This window comes from Salvelinus alpinus, chromosome 27 (assembly GCF_045679555.1).
Source record: "Salvelinus alpinus chromosome 27, SLU_Salpinus.1, whole genome shotgun sequence".
Classification (NCBI taxonomy): Eukaryota; Metazoa; Chordata; class Actinopteri; order Salmoniformes; family Salmonidae; genus Salvelinus; species Salvelinus alpinus.
The window spans coordinates 22,460,384-22,487,725 of record NC_092112.1 but is presented as its reverse complement, the minus strand read 5'-3'; the positions used below and the strand labels follow the sequence as shown (position 1 = coordinate 22,487,725).

The 27,342-nt window shown below is 41.4% G+C and overlaps 1 pseudogene; it reads left to right on the top strand.

The window, feature by feature from the left end:
* Positions 1-27,342, top strand: part of LOC139555847 (mRNA-capping enzyme-like) — a 143,060-nt pseudogene that overhangs the window by 87,214 nt on the left and 28,504 nt on the right.

Sequence of the window (27,342 nt, the reverse complement as noted above, 5' to 3'; positions counted from 1 at the left end):
CGTCAAATACCTAATTACTCATCTTAAAACATTTCTGAAAAATACACAGCGTACAGCAAATGAAAGCCCAACATCTTGTGAATCCAGCCAATATGTCAGATTTTTTAAGTGTTTTACAGCGAAAACACAATATAGCATTATATTAGCTTAGCACAATAGCCAGAAACACAAGCAATTTACCAGCAGCACAGGTTAGCGATCGTAACAATACAGCAAAAGATATATAATTTTGGACTAACCTTGATATACTTCATCAGACGACAGTCCTGTAACATCATATTACACAATGCATATAGGTTTTGTTCGAAAATGTGCATATTTAGCAGCACAAATCGTGGTTATACAATGTGATCAGTGGCAACAGGTCATGCATTCTGGCCGGCGCCATCTTGGAAAGGCACCTAATCTAATCAATAAATAATCGTAAACTTGACTAAAAAATACAGGTTGGACAGCAAATGAAAGATGCATTAGTTATTAATGCAACCGCTGAGTTAGATTTTTAAAATTAACGTTACTAGACATACAGTGTGCGTTACAGCCAGACTAGTGCCGCAATAATGGCGGACAAATCCGTTTACATTTTTCCACATAAATACGGAATAACATCATAAATAGCTCTTACTTTTGGACGAGCTTCCATCAGAATCTTGGGCAAGGTGTCCTTTGTCCAAAAGAATCGTTGCTTGGTTGTAAAACGTCGTCTTCAACTTCGGAATTAGCAGCTAACAATAGCTATGTGGCCACAACATGCCCAAATCCTCAAAACGCAATACTAAGGAAATTCCGAAAATAGCAATATACTCGCATAAACTGATATAACTCGGTTTAAAATAACTTCGTTATGATGTTTCTAACAACTATATCGAATTAAATTACAGACGGATATATCTAAGGCTGATAACTGAGCGTTTCAAAATGCCATCCTGAGGTCTTGCTTTGCGTAATGACGAATGTCGAAAAGAGAGCTCCCTTCGTTCCTTGGCCTTTTATAAGGTTTGAGATCTACGTAGAAACTCCATTCCACTTCTCATTGGTTACTGACATCCAGGGGAAGGCAGGTGCAGTTCATGTCGACCCATAGGATACATACAGAGCTTTAAACTGATCTGAGAACAGAGCCTCGTTTTCAGACCTTCGCAGTTCCTGTCATGAATTTCGCTGCAGAAAGAGTTCTGGTTCACCCACAGACATAATTCAAACGGTTTTAGAAACTAGAGATTGTTTTCTATCCAATAGTAATAATAATATGCATATTGTACGAGCAAGAATTGAGTACGAGGCAGTTTAATTTGGGAACGATAAATGTCCAAGTTGAAACAGCACCCCCTGTAGTGTCAAGAGGTTATTAAACGCTAGTAAAACTAAATGCATGCTTTTCAACCGTTCTCTGCCCGCACCCACCCGCCCGACCTAGCATCACTACTCTGGACCGTTCCGACTTAGAATATGTGGACAACTACAAATACCTAGGTGTCTGGTTAGACTGTAAAATCTCCTTCCATACTCGTATTAAACATCTCCAATTCAAAATTAAATCTAGAATCGGCTTCCTATTTCACGACAAGCCTCCTTCACTCACGCCGCCAAACATACCCTCGTAAAACTGACTATCCTACCGATCCTCGACTTCGGTGATATCATCTACAGAATAGCCTCCAACACTCTACTCAGCAAATTGGATGCAGTCTATCACAGTGCCATCTGTTTTGTCACCAAAGCCCCATACACCACCCACCACTGCGACCTGTATGCTCTCGTTGGCTGGCCCTCGCTACATATTCGTCGCCAGACCCACTGGCTCCATGTCATCTATAAGTCTTTGCTAGGTTAAGCTCCGCCTTATCTCAGCTCACTGGTCACGATAACAACACCCACCCGTAGCACGCGCTTCAGCAGGTATATCTCACTGGTCATCCCCAAAGCCCCCAAACACCTCCTTTGGCCGCTTTTCCTTACGGTTCTCTGCTGCCAATGACTGGAACGAATTGCAAAAATCGGTGAAGCTGGAGAATTATATTTCCCTCACTAACTTTAAACATCAGCTGTCTAAGCAGCTAACCGATCGCTGCAGCTGTACATAGCCCATCTGTAAATATCCCATCCAATCTCCCATTCCCATATTGTTTTTATTTACTTTTCTGCTCTTTTGCACACCAGTATTTCTACTTGCACATCATCATCTGCACATCTGTCACTCCAATGTTAATTTGCTAAATTGTAATTTCTTCGCTACTATGGCCTATTTATTGCCTTACCTCCTCATGCCATTTGCACACACTGTATATAGACTTTTTTTTCTATTGTGTTATTGACTGTACGCTTGTTTATTCCATGTGTAACTCTGTGTTGTTGTTTGTGTCGCACTGCTTTACATTATCTTGGCCAGGTCGCAGTTGTAATTGAGAACTTGTTCTCAACTAGCCTACCTGGTTAAATGAAGGTGAAATAAATAACAAAAATTAAATGGTTGTGGTGGCATTTTCATAACTTATGTTGGCCTTGACTCACAATCTGGTTCTTGTATAGAAAGTGCAATATGACTTACAAAAGATATTTAAACAGCCACATTGCATTGCTACCATCACCTGTGGTGACATTTTAGAGGTGTCGTGCACTGTCAACTATTTCAGCTTTGTTCTCTGTGTGTGTAAAATGCAATTTATAGGGATAATAACTATACTATATGATGAGCTGTCATGGCAGTGTAATTGAAGTCCACTTTCATTTATATTATGCTGTAAAAAGTTGTACATGTGCAGTACCAGTCAAAGTTTTGGACACACCTACTCAATCCAGGTTTTTTTTGTATTTTGACTATTTTCTACATTGTAGAATAATAGTGAAGACATCAAAACTATAAAATAACACATATGGAATCATGTAGTAACCAATAAAGTGTTGAACAAATCAAAATAGGTTTTATATTCAAAGTAGCCACCCTTTGCCTTGATGACAGCTTTACACACTCTTGGCATTCACTCACAACTAGCTTCATGAGGTAGTCACCTGGAATGCATTTCAATTAACAGGTGTGCCTTCTTAAAAGTTCATTTGTGGAATTTCTTTCCTTCTTGTGGCGGTCCTCTCATGAGGACCGCCACAAGAAAGGAAGACCCAGAGTTACCTATGCTGCAGAGGATAAGTTCATTAGAGTTACCAGCCTCAGAAATTTCAGCCCAAATAAATGCTTGAACATCAACTGTTCAGAGGAGACTGCGTGAATCAGGCCTTCATGTTTGAATTGCTGCAAAGAAACAACTACTAAATGACACCAGTAAGAAGAGGAGTGCTTGGGCCAAGAAACGGACATCAGACTGGTGGAAATCTGTCTTTTTGGTCTGATGAGTCCAAATGTGAGATTTTTGGTTCCAACCGCCGTGTCTTTGGGAGACGCAGAGTAGGTGAACGGATGATCTCCACATGTGTGGTTCCCACCATGAAGCATGATGGTGTGGGGTTGCTTTGCTGGTGAGACTATTGGTGATTTATTTAGATTTATTGGCACACAACCAGCATGGCTACCACAGCATTCTGCAGCGATACGCCATCCCATCTGGTTTGCACTTAGTCCCACTATAATTTATTTTTCAACCGGAAAATGGCCCAACACATCTCCAGGCTGTGTAACACGGAACCCAAACCGGATGTGTGCGTGCGCCATCTTGCATACATTTATTTTGTCCCCCCACACCAAACGCTATCACAACACGCAGGTTAAAATATCAAAACAAACTCTGAACCAATTACATTAATTTGGGGTCAGGTCGATAAGCATTAAACATTTATTGCAATTTAGCTAGCTAGCTTGTACTTACTAGCTAATTTGGCCTATTTAGCTAGCTTGCTGTTGTTAGCTAATTTGTCCTGGGATTTAAACATTGAGTTGTTATTTTACCTGAAATGCACAAGGTCCTCTACTCCGACAATTAATCCACACATAAAACGGTCAACCGAATCGTTTCTAGTCATCTCTCCTCCTTCTAGGCTTTTTCTTGTCTTGACTTTATATTGCGATTGGCAACTTTCATAAATTAGGTGCATTACCGCCACTGACCTCGTTCGTCTTTCAGTCACCCACGTGGGTATAACCAATGAGGAGATGGCATGTGGGTACCTGCTTCTATAAACCAATGAGGAAATGGGAGAGGCAGGATTTGCAACGCGATCTGCGTCACAAATAGAACTGACTTATATTTTAGCCCTTGGCAATGCAGACGCTCGTTAGCTCGCGCAGTGTGGGTGCAATTATTGAATAATATAGATTTCTAAATATATTTTGCACTCGCACGCAACGCGAGCGGTGTAGTCAGCCTGTAAGGGCTATTTGACCAAGAAGGAGAGTGATGGAGTGCTGCATCAGATGACCTGGCCTCCACAATCACCCGACCTCAACCCAATTGAGATGGTTTGGGATGAGTTGGACCTCAGAGTGAAAGAAAAGCAGCCAACATGTGCTCAGCATATGTGGGAACTCCTTCAAGACTATTGGAAAAGCATTCCAGGTGATGCTGGTTGAGAGAATGCCAGGAGTGGGCTAAGCTGTCCATTAAGGCAAAGGGTGACTACTTTGAAGAATCTAAAATATAAATATATTTTGATTTGTTTAACGCTTTTTTGGTTACAACATTTCATAGTGTTGATGTCTTCACTATTATTCTACAATTATTATTATTTTTTTAATAAAGAAAAACCTTGAATGATGTGTATCCAAACTTTTGACTGGTATTGTAAATTGATGTTTGTTTAATACAGTGGTAGCTTTTGTATGCAAGCTACTCTGGCTGGCTGGCTGGTTTATAAAGCTGTCTGCTTTATCGAGTTTCAAGTTTCGATGTCACATGCACAAGTGCAATGAAATGCCTTTCTTCCAAACTCAAAACCCAACAATGCAGTAATCAATAACAATGTGATACTAGGGGGGAAAAAAGAAAAAGAACATGACATTTGTATGTGAGTGGGTGTGTAGAGTCAGTGTAAATGTATGTGCATATTATATGTGAGTGAGTGTGTAGGGCCCTGTGAGTGTGCATAGAGACAAAAATTGTTTGCAAATAAAAGTTCAATAAAGATAGAAGGTTAGCTATTTATCAGTCTTATTGCTTGGAGATAGAAGCTGTTCAAGAGCCTGTTGGTACCAGACTTGATGCACCGGTACCGATTGCCGTGTGGAAGCAGAGAGAAAAGACTATGGCTTGATTGGTTGGATTTTCCAGGCCTTCCTTCCACACTGCCTGATATAGATTCTCTCATCTAGGCTTTTTACCAAAGGGGCCCAGACTGCCTGGGCCCTCTAGTTGCTACCTCCTCGCATCAGGGCCAGCATTTACTAATAATAATACCGCAAGTCTGCTCATCGCCACAGGCTGCTCCAGTTCCGCTCTTTTATATTCGGCCACACAGTGAAACATATTGAGAAATTGTCATTTTTAATGTTACGCCTAGCTGAGTTGTATTGGCGCAGTCCAGAAAACAGAAATGAGTCATTTTATATTATGTATGACTGGCACCCAGTTGGTTCTGGTTCAGTAACACAGGACAAAATAGAGAATACTTAGTCATCACCAATTTCTCAGAAAGTCGCACAAACTAAAAGTAAAATGTTTTGTTTATATACTCCGATAACCTTTGGTTGGTCACAAATTGGTCTACAAATGTTATCACAGTTTTCTGCCTTGAGACTTAGCAGCATTGTGCAGGCATGGGCTTTGTTGTCAGCCAGTGTCACTAATGTACTTAGATTCATCCTCACAGTGTTCGATTCAACCTTGACTGGGTGCTTCTCATTGTGTGCCTCTATCCACACGCAAAGCCTGAGAATATTTGTGCCGCTTTCCCGCCGCAGTGGAACAGAACACGACTCCTTTATTTTGGTTATATTCTTATGCTCTAAGCCTTGTTCATATTAGTACTTTAAGTTATGAATGTGCTTTGCAAATTCTTTCTTACAAACTCTTCGAACACACCGACAGCGTCATTGCATTTTGGTACACCAGAATTACATTCATTTCCAATGAAACTCTGCTTTTGCCTTGCAGTATTGCGTTGCAGAGGCAGTTGGATTTATTTTTTTATTTTTTATTTCACCGTTATTTAACCAGGTAGGCAAGTTGAGAACACGTTCTCATTTACAATTGCGACCTGGCCAAGATAAAGCAAAGCAGTTTGACACATACAACAACACAGAGTTACACATGGAGTAAAACAAACATACAGTAGAAAAATAAGTCTATATACAATGTGAGCAAGTGAGGTGAGATAAGGGAGATGAAGGCAAAAATATATATATGTGGAAATCTGGATGTGGTGCATACGTTGGATTTATCGAACGTATGAGTCAAACTGTATGCGTGAACGGCTTGACAGAAATGGTAGCAGAAGGTAAATGTAACTTTTGTTGCATACGTATCCAGATGATGCTGCGTACTATTTTGCGCAATAATGCTGTCGGTGTGTTCGAAGCTTTAGTCCTCTTCGTTCCTGGGTGAACATAGGTCTAAAGATTTTCAACGCTGCCAAGCAAATTTTGCAGTGACCATAATCTTAAACTAAACTCTCTGGCCCTGAGCTTTTCCATTAGCCTCAGATTGTACTGCTCTTGACTGCTCTTGTTTTTTTACGACCATTTTCATTCAGACCAGCTAGCCGATTGTAATATTAGAGCTCAGAGTAATTGAGTTTCTACGGAAGCCTGTTTCTGCCTCCTCTCTTGGCGTTGCCTCCGCTAATATGGTACTGTAGATTCTTTCTCTGAACATCTGTCGTACAGTCATTGTTAATCGAGTAGTTAGGCAAACCCAGAGTCATATATTAATACATTCTATACATGGCTCTGGGCAAACTTCTCTGCTCCCTCCATGAACCTAATGATTTGTTTTTTTGGTCTTTGACCTAAGCATAAGCTGTCAAATGGTGTGCAACTGGGCATTGATGTTTGCAACTTGATTGATGCATTATCAATTACTGTGATGAGTGCTTGATACTGATAAAGTAACACGATTAGGGTTTCAAAATTTCGGGAACTTTCAATAAATTACCTTGTTTTCCCGGTTGGAGGATTCCCGGAATCGGGAAGGAATAAGCAGGAGTTCCCTGAGTTTTGCAACCCGAAACGATATCACGGCAACAAAAAAAGCATATTAGCTAAAGTCACAGAATAACTACTGGGCTTAATTTTTTGGAACATTGAACAATATGTTGATGTTGAAACAACAATTTATTTCAAAAATAAAACACCATATTAAATAACAAAATAATGTCTTAAATGTTCCTTTTGAAAAACCATATGAAACTCGGAGCATACAAAATGATTTTACAATTACATCTATTACAACTGTTTTAAAATGTAATTAGAAACATATCAGGGTTCATTTGCTCAACTATGGCCATAATATTGGGTCAATATTATGCAGACACTCTTATCCAGAGCAATTAGGGTTAAGTGCCTTGCTCAAGGGCACATTGACAGAATTTTCACCTAATCTACTCTGGGATTTGAACCAGCGACCTTTCATTCATTAGACATATGATTCATTACAGCTACAGTGCATTCAGAAAGTATTCAGACCTATTTTTCCACATTTTGTTACATTACAGCCTTATTCTAAAATGGATTAAATAAATTTTTGTTCCTCATCAACCTACACACAATTCCTCATAATGACAAAGTGAAAACACGTTTTTAGATTTAAAAAGAAAAACAGAAATACATTATTTACGTAAGTATTCAGACCCTTTGCTATGAGACTTGAAATTTAGCTGAGGTGCATGCTGTTTCCATTGATCATCCTTGAGATGTTTCTACAAGTTGATTGGAGTCCACCTGTGGTAAATTGAATTGATTGGACATGATTTGGAAAGGCACACACCTGTCTATATAAGGTCCCACAGTTGACAGTGCATGTCAGAGCAAAAACCAAGCCATGAGGTCAAAGGAATTGTCCGTAGAGCTTCAAGACAGGATTGTGTTGATGCACAGTTCTGGGGAAGGGTACCTAAACATTTCTGCAGCATTGAAGGTCCCCAAGAAGACAGTGGCCTCCATCATTCTTAAATGGAAGAAGTTTGGAACCACCAAGACTCTTCCTTGAGCTGGCCGCTCGGCCAAACTTAGCAATCAGGGGAGAAGGGCCTTGTTCAGGGAGGTGAGCAAGGACCCGATGGTCACTGTGACAGAGCTCCAGAGTTCCCCTGTGCAGATGGGAAAACCTTCCAGAAGGACAACCATCTCTGCAGCACTCCACCAATCAGGCCTTTGTGGTAGAGTGGCCAGATGGAAGCCACTCCTCAGTAAAAGGCACATGACAGCCTGCTTGGAGTGTGTCTAAAGGCACCCAAAGACTCAGACCATGGGAAACAAGATTCTCTGGTTTGATGAAACCAAGATTGAATTCTTTGGCCTGAATGCCAAGCGTCACGTCTGGTGGAAACCTGGCACCATCCCTACGGTGAAGCATGGTGGTGGCAGCATCATGCCGTGGGGATGTTTTTCAGCGGCAGGGACTAGTCAGGATCGATTGAAAGATGAACAGAGCAAAGTACAGAGAGATCCTTGATGAAAACCTGCTCCAGAGCGTTTGGGACCTCAGACTGGGGCGAAGGTTCACCTTCCAACAGGACAACAACCCTAAGCACCCAGCCAAGACAACGCAGGAGTGGCATCGGGACAAGTCTCTGAATGTCCTTGAGTGGCCCGGCCAGAGCCCGGACTTGAACCTGATCGAACATCTCTGGAGAGACCTGAAAATAGCTGTGCAGTGAAGCTCCACATCCAACCTGACAGAGCTTGAGAGGATCTGCAGAGAAGAATGGGTGAAGCTCCCCAAATATAGTGTGTAACAGACAGAACTATAGTATGTTTAGGAGGGAAGTTTGGTATGGTGACCTGATGTGTGATAACTATGAAAATCATTTTGTCAAACAGATTTTGGATCCCGCAACGCAGTTGGCATCAGTTGCTGGGACTGCTTGTCTCTTTCCAATGATCTTGCCGACCACGGATAGGTCTGAGGAGCTATTTGGCGTCGCAGCTACAGGGAGGAGGTGAGGGCCCTCGGAGTGTGGTGTCAGGAAAATAACCTCACACTCAATGTCAACAAAACAAAGGAGATGATTGTGGACTTCAGGAAACAGCAGAGGGAGCACCCCCCTATCCACATCGAAGGGACAGTAGTGGAGAGGGTAGTAAGTTTTAAGTTCCTCGGCGTACACATCACGGACAAACTGAATTGGTCCACCCACACAGACAGCGTTGTGAAGAAGGCGCAGCAGCGCCTCTTCAACCTCAGGAGGCTGAAGAAATTTGGCTTGTCACCAAAAGCACTCACAAAGTTCTACAGATGCACAATCGAGAGCATCCTGTCGGGCTGTGTCACCGTCTGGTACGGCAACTGCTCCGCCCACAACCGTAAGGCTCTCCAGAGGGTAGTGAGGTCTGCACAACGCATCACCGGGGGCAAACTACCTGCCCTCCAGGACACCTACACCACCCGATGTCACAGGAAGGCCATAAAGATCATCAAGGACAACAACCACCCGAGCCACTGCCTGTTCACCCCGCTATCATCCAGAAGGCGAGGTCAGTACAGGTGCATCAAAGCAGGGACCGAGAGACTGAAAAACAGCTTCTATCTCAAGGCCATCAGAGTGTTAAACAGCCATCACTAACATTTAGTGGCTGCTGCCAACATACTGACTCAACTCCAGCCACTTTAATAATGGGAATTGATGGAAATGTATGTAAAAATGTATCACTAGCCACTTTAAACAATGCCACTTAATATAATGTTTACATACCCTACATTACTCATCTCATATGTATATACTGTACTCTATATCATCTACTGCATCTTGCCATCTTTATGTAATACATGTATCACTAGCCACTTTAAACTATGCCACTTTATGTTTATATACCCTACATTACTCATCTCATATGTATATACTGTACTCTATACCATCTACTGCATCTTGCCTATGCCGTTCTGTACCATCACTCATTCATATGTCTTTATGTACATATTCTTTATCCCTTTACACTTGTGTGTATAAGGTAGTAGTTGTGGAATTGTTAGGTTAGATTACTCGTTGGTTATTACTGCATTGTCGGAACTAGAAGCACAAGCATTTCGCTACACTCGCATTAACATCTGCTAACCATGTGTATGTGACAAATAAAATTTGATTTGATTTTGAGCTAGCTTGCTATATATCAAGCTAGTGGGGTTTGGCCTCCCGAGTGGCGCAGTGGTCTAAGGCTGTGCCACTAGAGATTCTGGGTTTGAGTCCAGGCTCTGTCGCGACCGGGAGACCCATGGGGCGGCACACAATTGGCCCAGCGTCGTCCTGGTTAGGGGAAGGTTTGGCCGGCAGGGTTGTCCTTGTCCCATCACGCGCTAGCGACTGCTGTGGCGGGCCGGGCGCAGTGCACACTGACATGGTCGCCAGGTGTATGGTGTTTCTTCCGACACATTGGTGCTGCTGGCTTCCGGGTTAAGTGGGCATTGTGTCAAGAAGCAGTGCGGCTTGGTTGGGTTGTTCCGTGGGACGCACGTCTCTCGACCTTCGCCTCTCCCGAGTCCGTATGGGAGTTGCAGCAATGAGACAAGACTGTAACTACTAATTAGATACCACGAAATTGGGGAGAAAAAGGGTAAAAAAAACTAGCGGGTTGACCTGAATGCAGCCCGCGACGCGGTTAGCCATTGTGGCTGGTCCGCCGGATTCTCCCTGGTTTGTGGCTGTCTAGATCCCTGCTTTTTGTTGTTTTCAATCTTCCCTGTGACCTGCCCTGTCTGGAACTGTGAGGAGTAACAGCCTAACATATGTTGCTAGCTACCATGACAAAGACCAAAGCCGGCGGGAGTACCGTTGAGGACACTGGTGTCTCTCTATCAAACGTGAAGGATATTTTAAACAAACAAAAAGAGACCTACAAGCAGTTGTTACAACAAGAAAATAGTTTGAAGTGTTTTGTCCAAATACTTGTGGATTCTACTAATAAAAGAATGGACGACCTAACCAGAGAGGTCCAGGACCTGAAGAACAGTTTGCAGTTCTCCCAAGGTCAGCTCGATACGTTGAAATAGGAGAACGGCAAGATGACAGCAATCTGTAAGTCATTGAGAGAGGACATCAGCTCTGTGTGTGAATCCATGATAACAATGACAGATAAATCAGACTATCCCGAGGGACAATCAAGGCGGAACAACATGGTTGTGGATGGAATTGCAGAATCTCCACATGAGACCTGGACGGAGTCTGAGGACAAAGTGAGGGAAATTATCTCTGAGAAATTGAAGATGGGCTACAGGAAGATTGTGGTGGAGGGTGCCCACAGGTCTGGAAAACCCAACACCGGCCCAGGTGATGGGCCCAGGCCGATAGTGGTAAAGTTCCTGAGGTTCAAGGACAAGGTAGCTGTTCTAGAAAGAGCAAAGAACATGGGAGGAACGTATATCTTCTTCAACGAGGACTATCCTGAAGCTGTGCGCCAGAAGAGGAAAGCACTGATCCCAGCCATGAAAGCTGCCAGAGCGCGTAGAGACATTGCTTACATTTGCTATGACAGGCTCATTATCCACCCTCCCTATGACAGGCTCATTGTCCACCCTCCCTCCCAGAAGCCTGGAAGGGATGAGAGAGCCAAGCTTATGGGTTCGTAGCTTCAACTCCGCAGCACACACACACACCAATTGATTAACGGACTGCTGAATGTGTATTTTTTTCTCTTGCTTTGTTTGCTCTTTTCAGTATTATGTCTATCTCTGGAAAGCTACCCAAGAAAGGGCTGAAAATAGCCCATATTAATATATGTAACCTTAGAAATAAGGTTCATGAAATCAATAACTTGCTAACATCAGATAACATTTATAAATTAGCCGTTTTTGAGACTCACTTAGGTAATTCATTTGATGATACAGCAGTAGCAATACAAGAATATAACATCTATAGAAGAGACCGAAATGCTTATGGGGGAGGTGTTGCTGTATATATTCAGAGCCATATCCCTGTTATGCTTAGAGAAGATCTTATGTCAAGTGTTATTGAAGTGTTGTGGTTGCAGGTTCACCTGGCACATCTAAATTATTTTCTTTTGGGGTGTTGCTATAGGCCATCAAGTGCCAACAATCAGTATCTAAATAATATGTGTGAAATGTTTGATAGTGTATGTGATGTATCTGGAGGCGAAAGAAACGAACACCTGTTTAGGCGAGGTTCTGGCTTATTATATCCTGATGAAGACAGCTTGTCTGTCGAAATGTTGGATATTAGGTTATTAAAGTATTGCATCTGAGCTCGTTGAGTGTGCGGCTCTCCTTTTCTTTTTCAAGTGTATGTGATGTAAACAGAGAGGTCTACTTTCTTGGGGACCTGAATATTGGCTGGTTTTCATCAAGCTGTCTGCTCAAGAGGAAGCTTCTTACTTTAACCAGTGCCTGTAGTCTGGTTCAGGTTATTAATCAACCTACCGGGGTGTTTAAAAACACTACAGGAACAAGATCATCCACATGTATCGATCACATTTTTACTAATACTGTAGAACTTTGTTCTAAAGCTGTATCCATACCCATTGGATGCAGTGATCACAATATAGTGGCTATATCCAGGATTTATTTTTATTTTTTATTTACTTTGGGCAACAGTTGGTCCACTCTGGACTCCAAAGGCAACAAGCCCACCTCCCAGAACTCCTGTACCCCTATGTGGGTTCTAGGGGGGACATTCACCATATACCTGATAACATTATTTTGCATGACCTGCATTCTCTTTTTCAGCTTTTTTGATAGCCCACTATACCAAGCAGAGCAGGCATAATCAAAATTACACTAAATGAAGGTTGAGACAAGCAGTTTCTTAACTTTTAATGGTAAACTATCTAGTGTTACGATATAAAAATGTCAATTTGTTTGCCATTTTAGTAATAATTTTTGCAGCAATCAGGCCTCCAGAAAGGGATTGATCTAGGGTCACACCAAGATAAGATACTTGTTTTAGATTCAATCTCCTTGCCTGCACAGTTTACTGTTATCTTGTCAGCCCTAAGCAATCTACGTTTTGTTTCAACCAAAATCGTTTCAGTTTTTCCCAAATGTAGTGACAATTTGTTGTCAGACAACCAATCTCTAACAAAATGCAATTCCTTACTCAGGGTCTCCTCTATGTAAACTGTATCCTTCCCAGATACCAGTATGGCTGAATCAGCTTAAAGCAAGAGTTTGCACTTTACTGTATCTGGCATATCATTAATATATATAAGAAATAAGAGAGGCCCTAAAATTGATCCCTGCGGTACTCCACAGGATATTTCTTTGGCCTCTGACAGAACATCACCAACATTACATACTTGTGTTCTGTTGGTCAGATAAGACCTAAACCAATTCACTTCTACATAATTTAGACCCATGCATGTCAGTTTCATTAGGAGAATATCATGGTCTACAGTTTCAAAAGCTTTCTGCAAGTCTACCATGACCATACCTGTATAGTTCCCCTTCTCACTTTCCTGCTTAATGTGGTCAAAAAGGTGGATAAGGCAAGTATCAGTGGAATGAGCTGTTCTGAAGCCAGATTGTAGTTCAAAAATAAGTTAGTGTTCAAGAAGGTATCCCTGAAGTTGGAACGCCAAAGTTTCAACAGCTGGGCCAAAACGGTGTATAAGAGATCATACAAAATATTTTGCTGTGACTCTTATGTGGATGATGTTACAAATATTTGTTGGTCTGATGTGATTAATGAGGAGCATCCAGACGTTGCACTTGATGAATTTATGAAGTTGCTTCTTCCAATTATTGATAAACATGCACCTGTTAAGAAACTGACTTTTTGGAACTGTTAAGGCTCCATGGATTGATGAGGAATTGAAAAACTGTGTGGTTGAAAGAGATGGGGCAAAAGGAGTGGCTAATAAGTCTGGCTGCACATCTGACTGGCTTACTTTAAATGAAATTATGGGCAGGAAGACAAATTCAACTCCACCTTTCATCGAATCAGATGGCTTATTCATCACAAAACCCTTTGATGTTGCAAATTATTTTAATGATTATTTCATTGGCAAAGTGGGCAAACTTAGACAGGAAATGCCAACAACAAACAGTGAGCAATTGTATTCATGCATAAAAAAACAAATAATGAATGAAAAGCATTGCAAGTTTGAATTTTATAAAGTTTGTGTGGGATATTTTTTGTTGTTATTGATCAATAACGACAAACCTCCTGGCATTGAAAACTTAGATGGAAAGCTACTGAGGATGGTAGCTGACTCTATAGCCACTCCTATCTGTCATATTTTTAATCTGAGCCTAGAGGAATGTCTTTGTCCTCAGGCCTGGAGGGAAGCCAAAGTAATTCTGCTACCCAAGAGTGGTAAAGCGTCCTTTACTAGTATTAACAGCAGACCTAAAAGCTTGCTGCCAGCTCTTAGCAAACTGTTGGGAAAAAATGTGTACAATGCTATTTCTCTGTAAACAAATTAAGACTTTCAGCATGCTTATAGAGAAGGGCACTCAACATGTACTGCACTGACACAAATGATTGGTTGAAAGAAATTGATAATAAGAAGATTGTGGGAGCTGTACTGTTAGATTTCTTTGCAGCCTGTGATATTATTTATCATAACCTATTGAAAAAACGAATGTGTTAAGGCTTCTCAACCTCTGCCATATCATGGATTCAGAGCTTCTATCTAATATAACGCCAAGGGTTTTCTTTAATGGAAGCTTCTCTAATGTCAAACATGTAAAGTGTGCTGTACTGCAGGGCAGCTCTCTAGGCCCTCTACTATTTTCTATTTTTATCAATGACTTGCCACTGGGATTAAGCAAAGCATGTGTGTCCATGTATGCTGATGATTTAACCATATACGCATCAGCAACCACAGCTAATGAAGTCACTGAAACCCTGAAAGTCTGTTTTGGCCTGAACATCTCTAAAACTAAGAGCATTGTATTTGGTACAAACCATTCCTTAAGTGCTAGACCTCAGCTGAATCTGGTAATGAATGGTGTGGCTGTTGATCAAGTTGAGGAGACTAAATTACTTGGCGTTACCTTAGATTGTAAACTGTCATGGTCAAAACATATAGATTCAATGGTTGTAAAGATAGGGAGAGGTCTGGCCGTAATAAAGAGATGCTCTGCTTTTTTGACACTACACTCCAAAAAGCAAGTTTTGCAGGCTCTAGTTTTGTCTAATCTTGATTATTGTCCAGTCGTGTGCTGCAAGGAAAGACCTAGTTAAGCTGCAGGTGGCCCAGAACAGAGTGGCACATTTTGCTCTTCATTGTAATCAGAGGGCTGATATAAATACTATGCCTGACAGTCTCTCTTGGCTAAGAGTTGAGGAGAGACTGACTGCATCACTTCTTCTTTTTATAAGACACATTAATGTGTTGAAAATCCCAAATTGTTTGCATAGTCAACTTACACACAGCTCTGACATACACACTTATCCCACCAGACATGCCACCAGGGGTCTTTTCATAGTCCCCAAATCCAGAACATATTCAAGAAAGCATACAGTATTATATAGAGCCCTTATTGCATGGAACTTCCTTCCATCTCATATTGCTCAAATAAACAGCAAACCTGATTTTTTAAAAAAACAGATAAAACAACACCTCACAGCACAACGCCTCCCCCCTATTTGATCTATATAGTTTGTGTGTATGCATTGATATGTAGGCTACGTGTGCCTTTTTAAAAATGTATGTAGTTCTGTAATTGAGCTGTTCTTGTCTATTGATGTTCTGTATTATGTCATTATGTTTCATGTTTTGTGTGGACCCTAGGAAGAGTAGCTGCTAATTTGCAACAGCTGATGGGGATCCTAATAAAATGCCAAAAAATACCAAACCCACAAGTGTGATTTTGATTCTAGAGGGGGGATAATAAATAGACTAATAATTTGGCTAGGGTGTAGGGGCAGAATTATGTAATCTTGTCTTCAGGATATTTGATCTATTTTCTTTATTTAGTCTGATCAGTGGAACAGTTCTCATTTTCCCAGTGTAATCACATATTTGAAATCTGATATACCTACTTTGAAAATTAATTATATGAGGCTTTGTATTTTGCTGCCATTCATGCACAGTGTTGAATAAGTCATACGAATAAGCTAAGCATTGGATATTAAATGCTCCAGGAATCAAATATAGTTTTTGACATTTTAGTGTTGTGCACATGCTAGGCAGAGATGGTAGGGGGACTCACATCTCATAAACACATATTTTGTCTATGTAGAGTAAGATGATGTCAAGGATCTTCAACTAGTAGGCATAAACCACCTGAATATTGATATTCATTCTATTTGTCTTGAAGGTTGGGTGATTTAGAGAAATTAACATTTTCCAACACCCAGCACTTGGGAAACATAGATCAGGATTTTCTTCCAGCCCTATTTTAAAGAGATAATTCACCCAAATTACAAAATGTTTGTCCTTACCTTGAAAGCAGTCTATGGACAAGGAGACTGCAATCTATGATTTGGTTGCCCACTGCCACCCAACCATTAATATTAACATTTCCTGTGCAGAGCCTTGGTGTAGTGGTAACACTCCTGACACATGTCACATACAAGTTTCCACCTGAGAACAGGGATCATTCCCTGCTTCCAACCTTCCCACTCTTTCTACCATTTGCCTGCCTCCCTATCTCATGTTATTACAGTCTGAATAAAGTGTCAAACCACCTAAAAAAATATGTTTACCAAAATATTAGCATACTTTCAATTTCATCCCCCAAAACTCTCAAGGTAATAATGTCGTCAAATGTTGAGTTAATTTAATTTTCAAAGCATCCTGAATACACCTGACCTGTTTTATTAATTTTTTTACCCTGGATCTAGGCCTAAGCCATTTTAAAATACGTATAATTGCAGGAAATTTGCTTTAAAAGTACAATTTTCCTGTGGGAGGACCCCAGTGCCCCATCTAAGGGTTGTGCCAGGGGGTACTAAAATTCACATAGCAAATCTCACTCCATGCATTCTTCAAAAGTTGGCAGCCCTGATGTCATGTGTAAAATAGTTTTTTTTGTCGTTTTTCTACTAAACCTCCCTTGCACTGCATTGTAACACCTTTTGCATAGTTGTTTCGGTGAGCTGGCCCTCATCTGCTCTGTTAGCAAAGTATTCCCATAGTTCGCTTCTGGAGCCAGTTTTGTCAAGCTGTGGGCGTAGAGATATTTTAGTTATAAGCTATGCTGTTGGCATTCTCTCTCTCGTCAGCTGCATGCGCAAGTAGCTTGACTAGCTTACTACTGCCTCCTTAAAAATATTCAGACAAATTACTAGACAGTCTCGATCCTCTCAATCTGTAGACACATTTGACAGAAGTACCTAAAGTAACAAAAATGATTGTACTAGTATCGAAAACTTACCGAAGTTTCGGTATACTGTGCAACACTACCCTACATAGTGCACTACTTTTAACCCAAGCCTTACTATGGCCTATAGGGCTCTGTTCAAAAGTAGTGCACTATAAAGGGAATAGAGTGCAATTTGTGACGTAGGCTATGGGTTTCTGTGTGTTCTTATAGCAGGCTATAGATGTCATTCTATTCCCCAGACTCCAGCTTATTTTCATTCCTTGCTGTACAGTGTTACAGTATCTGTCCTGTTGCTGATGAAATCTCCTGTTGTGTTTTTTTCAAATCCTGGAAGGCAGCTTCATGTCCCCGGTCAGCCATGAAGTCAACGACCTTATCTTTCAGCCTTGCGGGGTGAGTCTGTCTTAAACACTGTTATTTGTGTCAGAGTCACTGGCCTGTCTCTACAGGCTGATTGCACCGCATCACCAACTTTTTAACGACCTCCCTCTAATAATAAGACAGCGGGGTAGGACTCGGCCCTCAGGTCTCTGGAGAAATGTATTTGTCAGGCTTACTCTGTGTCAAAGTCACCTCTCCGTGTCCTCCTGTCATTGTGAAGGAAGGGAGGGATGCCCAAACCTGCACTCTGACAGTCAACAGGTCCAGTATCTGTGTGGAACAGCCACTGTCTACACAATAAAAAGTGGAAGATAGATACACCATCTCTGCTTTGTGTTGGAGGGAAATATCCATCTCTGCCGGGCACCACTGTAACGATGTTATGATGATGTTATTATTACAGCAGCGGTCCCGGGGAAGATTACCCTTATCTGGGGCAATAATCCTGGTCTTCGATCATCTCCCTCCCTCAAGGAGACACCGTATCCCCTATTTGGATTGTTTGAAGAGGATGTGTTTTTCTCTGGGGTCGCAGGTAGCCTAGCGATTTAGAGTGTTGGGCCAGTAACCGAAAGGTTGCTGGTTTGAATCGCTGAGCCGACTAGGTGAAAATTATGTCAATGTGCCCTTGAGCAAGGCACTTAAGCCTAATTGCTCCTTTAAGTTTCTCTGGATAAGAGTCTCTGCTAAACCAGGGTGTCCCAAACTCGGTCCTGGGGCCCCCCCTGGGTGCACATTTATTTTTTGCCGTAGCACTACACTGTTGATTTTCAAATAATCAAAGCTTGATGATGAGTTGGTTATTTAAATCAGCTGTGTAGGGTAAAAACCAACACCCAGGGGGGCCCCATGACCGAGTTGGGAAACTGTGCTAAATGACTCAAATGGAAATGTAATACAACATGGCTCTGTACATAGTAAATTAATTATCACAACATCACCACCTCAGGCACATGACAGATGGTGTCTTCACAGCGTAATGGAAGTGATGGAATTCAGAGAGCGACGTACTGGCGATAAGTAGAGGTGGCGTGCAGCCGTGCACACCTGCAGGCACTCAGAATAATGGGGCGCATGGAGGCAGAGTATTTTACATATAAATTGCTGACTCAGCGTCTTATCTCTGATGATGCACATTGTGTGTCAACCCCATCTCTTCCAAATACTGATGAAGTACTACCTTAAGGAATTCTCTAGTTTGGTGCCACATGTGTTCGACATCATTTTCATAAAAAATATACTCCACTCAGTCTGTTCTTTAGTCAGATGCTACGGTCGGTGTCAAACAAACTATCAAACCGGGTCTATGTATTTAACTACCTCCTCTCTGGTGTTGGGTGCTATTTTTCCTTGACCTCAGGAAAGTTTCTGTTCTCTTCTCTCTGAGTTCTCATTTATTTGCTATCTGGAGCCTTGTCTTCTTTATGACGGTGTGTTACAATATTGATATCCCTGGTCCAGCTGCAAATCATAGGGTAGCAACAGCAATGTCATTGATAGTCACTTAAATTAAACAGCATGAACATTACAAAGGTGCGTGTTGTGCTGTGGACAATAAAATGCCACTCTAAAATGTGCAGTTTTGTCACACAACACAATGCCACAAATTGGGGGCGGGGGTCCTGGCTCCCCATGTGGGTGGACCTGGCTCCCAAGTGGGTGGGCCTTTGCCCTCCCAGGTGAAATCCATAGATTATGGCCTAATTAATTTAAATTGACTGATTTCCTTCTATGAACTGTCAGTAAACTCTTTGAAATTGTATCATGTTTGTATCACGTTTATATTTTTGTTCAGTATAGAAGGGAAGTAAAATGACCTAGAACCAATCCCCAACTAGGAAATTATATAGAACCTATCCCCAACTAGGAAATTATATAGAACCAATCCCCAACTAGGAAATTATATAGAACCAATCCCCAACTAGGAAATTATATAGAACCTATCCCCAACTAGGAAATTATATAGAACCTATCCCCAACTAGGAAATTATATAGAACCTATCCCCAACTAGGAAATTATATAGAACCTATCCCCAACTAGGAAATTATATAGAACCTATCCCCAACTAGGAAATTATATAGAACCTATCCCCAACTAGGAAATTATATAGAACCTATCCCCAACTAGGAAATTATATAGAACCTATCCCCAACTAGGAAATTATATAGAACCTATCCCCAACTAGGAAATTATATAGAACCTGTCCACAACTAGGAAATTATATAGAACCTATCCCCAACTAGGAAATTATATAGAACCTATCCCCAACTAGGAAATTATATAGAACCTATCCCCAACTAGGAAATGAGGGTAGATTTGGACTCAAGCTAAAAATCCAACCTGTTTGCCAATATCCCTTGAGCTGAATGTGCCTTTAATCAATTGTCACACAATCACAGGTGAAATGTGGTAAATGGATAATAGAGAAATATTTGGGCCGGAGGAGAGCTAGTCCAGCCCTGCACCTGCTAGAAGAGCAGCTTTTCAAATCATGTTGTCATACAGTCCAGTTTAAGCCTGATGAAACACTTCCCTATGGGCAAAACAATGGCCATGGCATTGTCTTATTATCCAAGTTGTCCGATTAGATTGCCACTCAAGTGACCGTGCATGAAGGAATCAAGTTTGGCCACGAGATAAAAATGGCTGACGCTGTTAAGTCGGTCCATTTTGTCTGAAAGCAGCAGCAGTAGTCTGAGATCACCCACCTGGGATTCATTCAGAGCTTTCCCCCAGCCTTTACAGCACGCTCTGTCTGAATCCTCCTCTCTGTAAAACCGTTTTGGTTTTGCATCGCTCTTTGATTTCAGATTTTATAATGGAGGATATGAAAATCTCAGTACCTATCAGTTAGTGGGAGGCAGTCTCCTGGGTGTGCTGGGCTGGGAATGAGATTAGGCTGCAAACTGGAGGTTTGGAGGGGTGGCAGCAGCCCCACACTGCACCGGAACACAAATGGAGATTTGCTGGCTCTCTGACGTGAACAGGCATCTCTTTCAGGGGAACTAATTGATGTGTCATTTACGTTATTATCACAGAGGTAATTTCCTGTTCTCCCATTATAGCCGGTCACTCTGGGTGCTCCCAAATGGCACCCTATTTCCTTTATAGTGCACTACTTTTGACCAGAGTCCATAGGGCTCTGGTCAAAAGTAGTGCACTATATAGTGAATAATATAGTGCGATTTGTGACACAACCACTGTGTTTGCCTTTTTTCCGCTTTGGTCCTGCCCCCTCTTTTTCTCCCTATTTTTGACAGTTCCGGCTTGGGAATCTTTCAGTTTTCTCAAAGCCATTTTGTGGTTGGCTTTGGAGCGTAAGCTCCACTTTAGGAGTAAAGAAGGGCTGTGTGGAAAATACTGATTCCATTCCATTTTCGGTGATCATATTTTTGCTGTTGCTATTAAAGCCAGGAAGACTGTACAGGTATTTGCCAAAATAAAGGCAGATAGTCTAGTGGTTAGAGCATTGGGCCAGTAACCGAAAGGTTGCTGGATCGAATCCCCAAGCTGACAAGGTAAAAATCTGTCATTCTGCCCCTGACCACTGTTCCCCGATAGGCCGTCATTGTAAATAAGAATTTGTTCTTAACTGACTTGCCTAGTTAAATACATGTTAAAAAGAAAACAAAGAGAGGGAGACAACAGACTAACTAGATAACCAGCCAAACTACACCTATTTTTATTTGTCATCTCACTAGTTAACTATTTAGCTATTAGCATGCATTAATTTCATTGTCATGTCCTAAAATAGCTTTCCACCGGCACTCGTGTGTTACTGCAAATGGCCAACACGCATTTGATTTGGGTGCGCAGTTGATGAAACTAATGCTGCATACTCCGGTTGTAAAACTATCTCTTAGGTGCTCAAAATTGAAAATCTGAGAAAGTAAAAAAATATTCTTAGAGTAGCCTAATTGGCAAGTAACTCCTATGCTGTCAAGGTCACCCCTGAACACTGAATATTTGAACCTTACAAATAGATTACAAAAACATCTTAGTTCGCTACCTCGCGCTCCTTAGCCATTTGATCCCTGGCTCATTGAATAAGGGATTTTTTTTTATAAAGAAAAAGTATTTGGTTGTAATTGTAATGTTGCAGGGTGGCCAACCATTCCTGGAGTCCAGGAGAGATACTGGGTGTTCAGGCTTTTGCTCCAGCCCTGCTCGAACATACCACATAAAAAATTTTTTAAAAATCAGTTACTCAACAGGACCTAAACTGTGTTTGAGCAGGGTTCGATCAAAAGCCTGTAGCTCAGTAGCTTTCTAGGTGGGGGGTTGATGGACCACATGTGTTTCATACAGTAGCCTAGTGCAGTATTTTACTTTGTGGGGGCTTAAGTGTCTTGTTCAAGGGCACAATGGCCAGACATATAATACATGGGATCAGAGACCAGCAGCCATCCATTGTCAATACCAGTGATAATAACGTTAGGTTATTTTGTGAAATGGTTCCTTGCATCATACAACACAATTTTCAGTCACCTTTTTGGCCCATGGTGTTAGCACATTTTTTGTGGGGGGGACAAGTAAGAAATTAGTCCTACTTGTCCGTAAGATAAGTGGATGAAAAAGTTAATGTCAAGCCCTGCTTGTAGACTGTACATTGTACAGTACAAAAACACCGCTAGCCAAACATAAGTCTCTTGCTAGATGCACAGTTGAATTATAGGGCAACTACAGCTTCCCCTACATTTTCGGGGGATTGTTCCCAGACTTCAAACGTGGTCTCCTGATGTGGTTTAATAAGCGGTGGACTTAGAACATCATCTATTTGTACTCTTCAATAAAAATAGTGTGATTTTGAGAGTGAAAACCTGAAAAATATAGGGGAAACCTGGAAAAACTGGGGGGTTTTTTTAACCAAAAGATAAAACAAATTTTATAGGGCTCTACAACTTAGACAAAATTGCTAACAATAACACTCTTTTGAGATTGTGCAAAGGTTACATTTTTCCTACAAACAATCAGTGTAAATCTGATATTGTCAAGTTAAAATTTAATTATTTGTGTATGGAGGGTAGGTCATTATAGGCTACTTGCTGAGCCCGCAAATTAAAGATAACATTTAATTGATGTTTGCGTTATCAGCTTTCCCGGCCCAGTATTCTTTTCATCCGGGCCAGTAGCTTTCAGTTGGCACACATTCACCTGATATATCAAGCTCTGCAAGGGCATGCTAATGTAAAAGATGGCTAGTCATTATTAGCCTGGTTCTGTATGGAATACATGCACATTATGGGACACAGGTCAGGTCATTATCTCCCCACAGCGGCAAAGAATTGATGCAACCAAATCATGTGCTGGTGCCATCAACTGAAAAGGTTGATAGCACCAGTGCCACTAGTTGAAAAAGTTAGTCTAGAACCCTGGTGTGCGTGTGTCTGTCTCAGTCACCAGATCTCAACCCAACTGAATACTTATGGGAATTTCTGGAGTGGTGCCTGAGACGGCGTTTTCCATCAACAAAACACCAAATTATGGAATTTCTCATGGAAGAATGGTGTCGCATCCCTCCAATAGAGTTCCAGACACTTGAAGCTGTTCTGTCTCGTGGTGGCCCAACACCCTATTAAGACACTTTATGTTGGTGTTTCCTTTATTTTGGCAGTTACGTGCACATCGTGATGATAATTTATAGACGTATTTATAAAAAAATAAGTGAATTGTTGAGTTTGTTGGATTCAGCTGACATATGCACATACTGTTGAAAGAACAACTAATTGACCAACGTTGGTTCGATTATTTGAATTCCATTTTGTTCAGGGTTTTTTCTGTGAGCTCAATGTGCACATTGCACAGTTTCTCTAGAGATAAATCAGATCCAGACTGAACTGTGCGATGTAGTTAGTGTTGTCATTACCAACAGGCCAATATTCTACATAGTTTAGCGCATAAAACGTGGTAATTAACTACAATGACCATAATCTATTGCATAATATTTGTCCGGTCTGTTTATTTAAGACTGCTAAGGAAGGGGCAGAAGAATGCACAATCTTGAGGGGATATAGAGAGCAGCTGTTGCTTCGCGAGGTATCTCTACCTGAAAATAGATGATGTAAGTCATTGATAGTTGGTATTCAGCAGTCATAAAAGTGTGCCTTATTTACTTTGGAGAACTACTAAAATAGTGATTTTGTCAGACAGCATATGCAGCAGCTCAATAGAGATGAGATGGTGACTTGGAATGAAATGATAGTCATCAAATCAAACAACTGAAATATTTTATTAAAGTAAAGTGAATAAATGGTGGTTGATAAATGATAAGCCGTAATGGACAGTCACTACCATCATGGGACTATTATTTATTGTTTTATTCCGTTATTTATTTCTTCTATAATCTTACTCAACCAACTTCAAAAAGCACTAATCGCTCAGCACTAGCCCTTGGGCACAACATGTTCCACAATGGATATGTTTGGCAGCCTTCATTTGAATTTTCATTTGTAGAAATAGCCTAGCCCTGCCTGGCTCCCCCACAATAAGCCTCCGTCTGCATAGTCTATTGATGTAGCCTAGCGGAGGGTTAGAGTGCCCTCTATGACTGAAGTCCAGTTCTATTGAGAGTCTCATTAATATTTTCAGGGTACCTGATGGGTTCTCAGCACTGAATGAGAGGAGGATTGGATACACACTGGCCTTTTCCGAGGTTTGGATGCTTATGTGGTGGTCTGATGTGCGACCCAACCTGGCCGAGCTGCCTGCATAATGAGACTGAATGACCTTCTTCCCTGCTCAAACCAACAGTGAAGTTCACATTCAAACATTCCATTAAAGAAGTACTCTTTATAGTTTGTGATGATGAGCCTTCAGTGAACAGCCTGCCGTGATTGCTTTTCATCATGTGTGAATTGAACTGTCAGTGTGCTTTGAAGCTGTGGGCAGTGTGAAAATGTTTAAGACAAGTACAGGACAACAGACAGACAGCTGTCCATACCATCCATCTTGTCAGCAGGTCTCTACATTTCTGTAGGCCAATGTACTTAATTCTCACAGTTAAATTGAAAAGTTTACTTATATCACATCACTGCATGAAATAAATTACTTTTCTAATTCAGACTTATGTCACCAGGAGGCTTATATATATTTCATGTGTTACTACATCAAGGCCTCTCTGCTCACCGAGAGATGCGTGTGAAATGTCCTGCAGAGAGATCTGTTAAATGTCCTGCAGAGAGAGATGTGTTAAATATCCTGCAGAGAGAGCTGTGTTAAATGTCCTGCATTAAATGTCCTGCAGAGAGATGCTATATGTCCTGCAGAGAGATGCTATATGTCCTCCAGAGAGATGCTATATGTCCTACAGAGAGATGCTATATGTCCTGCAGAGAGATGCTATATGTCCTGCAGAGAGATGCTATATGTCCTGCAGAGAGATTTTATATGTCCTGCAGAGAGATGCTATATGTCCTGCAGAGAGATGCTATATGTCCTGCAGAGAGATGCTATATGTCCTGCAGAGAGATTTTATATGTCCTGCAGAGAGATGCTATATGTCCTGCAGAGAGATGCTATATGTCCTGCAGAGAGATGCTATATGTCCTGCAGAGAGATTTGATATGTCCTGCAGAGAGATAGGTGTTATATGTATTGCAGAGAGCTGGCCACATGCCCAGGGAGGGCGCCGGGTGTGTGTCCCAAATGGCACCCTGTTCCCTATATAGTGTACTATAAAAGTAGTGCTCTATAAAAGGAATAGGGTGCCATTTGGCATGCAGCCAGGGTGTGTTCAACCATGGAGCTCCTCTGTTTATCCTATCACCACTATTTGCCCTCCGGCTGAACCATCAGCTCCCTCAGTGGGTGTGCATCAATAGTCTCCTCTCTGTACTGGTGACAGGGAGAGCCAGAACCCCTGTTATTCCCTCCCTCTTATCTGTGTCGCCACCAGCAAGGATGTGTCTATCCATCCATTGTGTAAATGGGGGATTGTGATTGTATTCCTTCTATTTTTAGGCTTGTCCCTGTCTGACCCGGCTATTCATTAAATGGAGCTTTCCAAGAAGTACAATCATGCCTGACCTCCTTATTGATATATGCCATTTTAGAGATGGGTATAGATGGATGTATTCTATATAGTGAAGCTACATCTCGCTCATTTTACAAAGACTTTTCTCTCCTATAACTTGATGAAGCGTAGATTGACAAACAGTCTCTTTACAATTTCTCAAATGTACTGGTTATCGTGTGAGTAAGGTCATAGAGTTGATGTGTGTTTTATCATGTGTGATGTCTTCGAGCTAGCTGGTGTCTTGACGTAGTGGTACATGTGAAAGCACATTCTCCTCATGACAAGCAGCCTGTCAAACATCCAGTTCTCTGGAGGTACTACTGCATTGGAATAAGCTAAAAAGTTTTGTTTAACTGCTTTAATTTGCTTCAAGGCAAACAATTTAGTATCCTAAAAAGACCAACAAATGTTAGAAGCTTAACCCTAGGTGTGGGAGTTTTCCATTAGCTTGTGCTAAAGCAAGCAGAAGTCAAGGAAGGGTAGTACGTTTTACAGAACAAAAATGTAAACGCAACATGCAACAATTTCAACAAGTTACAGTTCATATAAGGAAATCAGTCAATTGAAATACATTCATTATGCCCTAATCTATGGATTTCACATGACTGTGCAGGGGCGCAGCCATGGGTTGGCCTGGAAGGGCATAGGCCCACCCACTGGAAAGCTAGGCCCAGCCAATCATAAATAATATTTTCCCCAAAAAAGGCTTTATTACAGACAGAAATACTCCTCAGTTTATCAGCTGTCCGGGTGGCTGGTCTCAGTCGATCCCGCAGGTGAAGAAGCCGGATGTTGAGGTCCTGGGCTGGTGTGGTTACACGTGGTCTGTGGTTGTGAGGCAGGTTGGATGTACTGCCAAATACTATAAAACGACATTGGTAGCGAAATTAACATTAAATTCTCTGGCAACAGCTCCTGCAGTCAGAATGCCAATTGCAAGCTCTTTTTAAACTTGAGACATCTGTGGCATTGTGTTGTGCGACAGAACTGCACATTTTAGAGTGGCCTTTTATTGCCCCCAGCGCAAGGTGCACCTGTGTAATGATCATGCTGTTTAATCAGCTTCTTGATATGCCACACCTGTCAGGTGGAGAAATGCTCACTAACAGGGAAGTAAGCAAATTGGTGCACAAAATTTGAGAGAAATAAGCATTTTGTGCGTATGGAACATTTCTGGGAACTTTTATTTCAGCTCATGAAAAATGGGACCAACTCTTTACATGTTGCGTTTATATTTTTATTCAATATATTTTATCTGCATAGAGGGATATCACCTTTGACTGTGGGAGCCACTTAGGAGTAATCCATCAAAATGATAAGCTGGACCTTAGTGGCCCGGGTGGTGAACCCCTCCAAACAAACAAATGTCACGCAGTATTACCTCTGCCCAGCAGAACAGAACTGCTCACACACATCTCTCTCCTGACCCCAAACATCGATACTACACCCAATAAACACAGACATGCCATGGTGGCAAGGAGGAATAGCCTATCACAGACAAGACATGGCTTTAGGGCCAGTGCTTTGTCGATTCTGCAGGAGGATGGAATGTGAAAGACAGAGTTAGGATTTATGACATGAATAAATATTTAAAACATTTTAAAGAATGTGATGTTTCTTTT